General features: G+C 43.8%; 1 long non-coding RNA gene across 1 annotated transcript in view; it reads left to right on the top strand.

Moving 5' to 3' along the window:
- Positions 1-2,115, top strand: part of LOC110290641 — an 18,963-nt gene extending 16,848 nt beyond the window's left edge. The window contains exons 4-5 of the long non-coding RNA XR_002377478.1: positions 1,285-1,327; positions 2,040-2,115. This is a non-coding gene — a long non-coding RNA (uncharacterized LOC110290641). The remainder of the gene's footprint in view (positions 1-1,284; positions 1,328-2,039) is intronic.
- Positions 2,116-4,844: the final 2,729 nt, after the last annotated feature.

Raw genomic sequence — 4,844 nt, 5'->3', positions numbered from 1 at the left:
ACTATTAATGACTGCTTCTATTTCTTTGGGGGATATAGGGCTGTTTAGATCATTAACCTGATCTTGATTCAACTTTGGTACCTGGTATTTGTCTAGGAACTTCATTGGTCTAATACTCTACATTGATTGTTCTGTCTGTAAGCCCCTTGAGGAGAGCGGCCAGGCCCAACCACAGACTGCTCTAATGGCTAATTCCCAGCCCCCTGAGAAGTAGGGCCACAGGTCATAAAACCCTATTAATCCGTGAATTTGCCCCAAGATCAGGCCACAAAAACCCTGTCAATGCCAAGCTACTCTAGATACTTCCCCACCACCCCACCCCAACAATAACCTGTATATAAAACCTGTCTCCTGTCAGGTCTCCGTGGCATCTTTCCCAAGCAGAGGAAGCCTTCTGTGTCTTTGCCAGTAAATCTCTGTGTGAGGTTTGTTATGCTGTGTGACTTTGTGGTATCACTTGACTCCCAGCTGTCAAGATACCGTTCTCCTCAGACATGTAACACTCACACTGTCATACTCTGTAGCAGGAAATCTAACAGCATCATGTTATCTAGAATGCACAGTTCTTTTCTAGAAGTACTTTGACTTCCAAGAAATCATAGAAAACCGAGATTGTTTTCTGCTATCTATAGAGTTGATTTTCTGAGTGAGCATTATAGCCTTTCTGTGACTTTGGTCACAAGACCATCCTGGCACACCTGATTCCATTATTGAATACTGTAAACAGTGCACAGTTGTGGGGGCTTGGTGTTTTCCTTTAGGAAATGTATAGCTTAGATTAGGGGCTTTGGTATAAGGAACTTGTTTACCCAAACATAACTTTTGTGTAAAGTTGATAAATATACTTTGGCTCAGCTGTTTGTGGTTTAGTCTAGAGAGGCTGGATCTCCTTGTTGCTGTATTCATCCTTGAGTGAGCCTCTTTCTTTAATTGTCCTGGTGACTCAGAACACTGACAAAATTCCCAAATTAACAAGAAAGAGAAAACCCATTCAGGAACACAATCCCTGACACAGCTCTCTGCTATGATTATATTGATATTGAAGTTATTGGGTGTTTTGAAATCTATACTGAAAAGACAAGTCTCTGTTTTGTTCGTGTGTATGTGTGTGTGTGTGTGTGTGTGTGTGTATCTGCGCCCACACACACGTGCTTGCACCATATAAAGAATTGACTGCAGAGCTGGAGAGAAGGCTCAGATGTAAGATCACTGGATGCTCTTCCAGACCACCCAGGTTTGATTCCCAGCACCTACATGGCAACTTATAACTGTTTTTAACTCTAGTTCCAGGGAATCCTTTGCCCTCCTCTGGTCTTCATGTTTACAGGTAAGTGGTATAGATTTACACATACATTTAATTAAAAACAGTAAGAATTATTATTTTCAAGTTCACTACCAAACCTGTGGCTGCCCTGATGTAAGCCTTTTTGAAGAAGCTAAATCAAATATACCCTTCAACTGGGTGTCTGTGGCTCTTCTTGGAAGTTGGCCAAACTCCCCACTTTGTTCTGTATGACCACTACACATTATCAGAGCAAGTAACCATCAATGGATACATCATGGATGATATACGTCTATTGTATGATGTACATATCTACTGCCATAGTGGATATACACAAATCTCAGTCAGTCTATTTATTTGGAGGAAATATTTCAGGTATATGACTGGCCTGAAGTAAATAAATACAGTATCGATAAATCACTGCAGCCATGTGTACTATATTGGAAACATTCAAACAAAGTTCTCCTCTGACTCAAAAGCTAAGGTTTGTGTTCAAATAGAGTTGCCCTTGAATGTTGGTAAATACCTCTGTTTCCATCTGCATCCACCAAAGGAACATCTCCATGCCTGGAATTGCCTTGCCGCTCCACTACATGTTGTACCAGGCATAACTTCATTTATCGTTTAGAATTCCTAACAGTTCCCTCTTTCTACTAAGGGGTCAGATCTAACAATTTGTAGAGTTTAGGACATGCCCCAAAACACTGGAATTCTGGGCTGGTTTAGATTACAAGCTCCTTTGCTTGTGTTCTTATAGAGCCTGTTGTGGAACACCTAATTTTTCTCTCCTCTCATGTCAACACAAGTGGAAAACCTGTCAGAGATTAAACCGGTCAGTCTCACCTTGAAGAAAAAAAAATTTTTTCCAGGAATGTTTAATTTTGGGGGTGTGAAAGAGGGGGAAGATTAGTCTGTTCTCAAGCAGCAGAGGGGGCAGATTCTATGCTCTGGGAAAGTCTTCAGAAGCTGGAGAGAGAGAGAGAGAGAGAGAGAGAGAGAGAGAGAGAGAGAAGCAGCCAGTGAAATGGGGTGGGGTAAATCAGAAAATCCCTCCAGCTTGAGAGCCAAGAAGTTGTGGCTTGATGCATTCTGCATCTTATTTTCTTTGATTTTGTCCAGAAAAAAAAAAAAGAAGAAGAAGAAGAAGAAGAAGCTGGCAAGACAATAGAAGAACTGCAAACAATGTCGTCTGCCTTTGCCAAGATATAAATACAGAAGAAACGTCTGTAAGGACCATGTACGGTATCAAATTATCTGCAAAGTAATGACTTATATTCTCCATTCTCTGGCTGGGTGACTCAACCAACTGGAAAGTGAAGCAGTCCGCGTCTAGTTACCCCACAGTGAGGACGAAAGACAGGGGTCTGGGAAGAGCTTATCTCATCAGACAAGTTCACATGTAACCAGAACACATGTGACACAAGGTGTGGGCTAACTGCTTCCTTGTGTTCATTAGGAGGGATTAAAAAATAAAATAATAGTGGCTTGGGACATTTTACCTGGGCCACAGGTGTTGTGAGACTATCTCGTGTGCAGAACAGTGTACCACACTCAGGCAGCAACTGCACTTGACAGAAAGAGGCAGCCTTGCTCACCTGCCCTCTTCAGCTCCCCATAGAGGCTTTATTATTTTATCGAAGCTAGAATTCTAGGACACAATCCACCCATTAGCGTTGGGTTAAAAAACGTTTGTTTTTTATTTCCTTCATCCATGCTCCAGGACTCTGCGTAGCATGCAAGGCAGCTACTTGGTAATTACGGATTTTCATAAATAAAGGATGAATGTAGAGGTAGTGGTCTTCTAAGACTGAGAGTACTGATTTGAATATGCCACCCATTCTCATGGTTTTCTTCAAAATCATAAGCAAAAATTTTATACCAGGAAGTATCAAAGAAAAAACTCCCCTGTTTGATAAGGGTAAAGCGAACCAGATGCGCCCTCCTGTTTGACCCCAAGCATGAGCCGAACAGAAACTTTGGCAGGAACGCTGCCCACCTCCTTTGTAGGCTCAGCAGCAGAACGGTGATAACTGTGGGAAGGCATTTGCTTTTGTTTATTATCGTCCTCATTGCACAGCTTGAACCAATCCAACTCAAGCGTTCCTACGCAGAGGGAAACACCAGCCAAGAGATACCTACTCGGAGTTCTGGGTCGTTACCCAACTAGGGCTGTGAAGTGTGTACTTTCCGTTAAGCAAAACACGAGTGGGCAGGAGATTTAGTTCTCAAGTGGGACTCTGGGTGTGCAAGGAATCCGGAGAGGGAAGACACGAGTATTTAGTGATAGCCTGAAGGTTGTACAATGGAAGTGATGTATGGGCAGTCCTGAGGAGGCAAAGCAAAGGTAAGGTGAGTTCTGCCTACATGCAAAGTCTCTGAGAGGACTCACACAATCCTGCTGGCGTGGAGAGCGCTGGCTGGGCCATGGTCTCCAGGAGGTCACCTAGCACTCAAAGGAAGGGCTGTAGCCATAGGAGAAACCAGGGCCTGAGGGAGGCAGCATCCTGCTACGTGTGGCATCCTGGTTTTCCATCTTTTCCCAAGAGTCAGGGAACAAAAAGCGCCCACCCTTGACTCTGATCTCTGGAGGAACATCATGCTTTTCTCCATTGCTAGTTCGCGGTGCCTTCCAGCGTTTGTCTCCAGCCCCCTGCTTGGTCATTGCTGTTTTTATTTTCCTCTTCTATTATATTGGAGAGAGGAAGATCCTTGCCCAAGAAGAGAGGGATTTCTGTAGGGGAACGTTCCAAAGTCATCTACATCAGTCACTTTCTAGAAAGGAACTCTGATGGTTCCCCTGTCTTCTGTCCGGAAAGAACTCTCTCCCCAGCCACGGCTGGACACAGAACAAAGCTCTGAAAAATCCCATCTTTTCTGTGCGCTGTCTAATGGCAGTTCAGGGTGGCCCTGTGCAAGCGGCTTACGATTGTATTCTTCTTCATCACCAAAAAGCTCTTTTGGCAAAGGCAAAATAAAAAAAAATCATTATCATAAATAAAGGAAAGTAGTTTGTCACTATTTTGAAAAGAGAAGAAGTGACAAATTTTGTGACTGGGTCCATAGACACTTGTGGAAAAAAACTTCAGGTCTCAAAAGGACATTAATCTCTTCAGCTTCATATGTTATCCCACATCCCCAGATTCTCACCATGTCTGTCTTGGTGAACGTGGAGTTCACGGTGAGTACAAACCGAAGAGAGGGAGGCCTGTTTTCCTTTACCCAGAACAAGCTGTCAAGCTCTTGAAGCACCTAATAGCTCAGGTCTGCAGAGAACTCTTCATATACCCCAGAGCGACTTCTCCTCTGCACTTTCAGCTTTTTTCCCATCTCTCCAGAAATCTACATTTTCCATGCTTCCCTCACTGACTTAACAAGCTATTCACAAATTCCTAACACAGAGAGGGAGTCAGGGCCTTGGCCCGGAGAGAGCTGTTGGGAGTCACTTCTTCCTAATCTTGGAGCAAGCCGAGGGGAAGGGATGCTGAGCTGAGAGGATGTGGCACCGGTAGCTCTGTGAAGCAAAGCTGCCTACAGTTAGTGCTTGGAGTTTAGCTCCAGGATG

Source organism: Mus caroli, chromosome 3, assembly GCF_900094665.2.
Source record: "Mus caroli chromosome 3, CAROLI_EIJ_v1.1, whole genome shotgun sequence".
NCBI classification, from domain to species: domain Eukaryota; kingdom Metazoa; phylum Chordata; class Mammalia; order Rodentia; family Muridae; genus Mus; species Mus caroli.
This window is presented reverse-complemented; position numbering and strand designations above follow the sequence as displayed.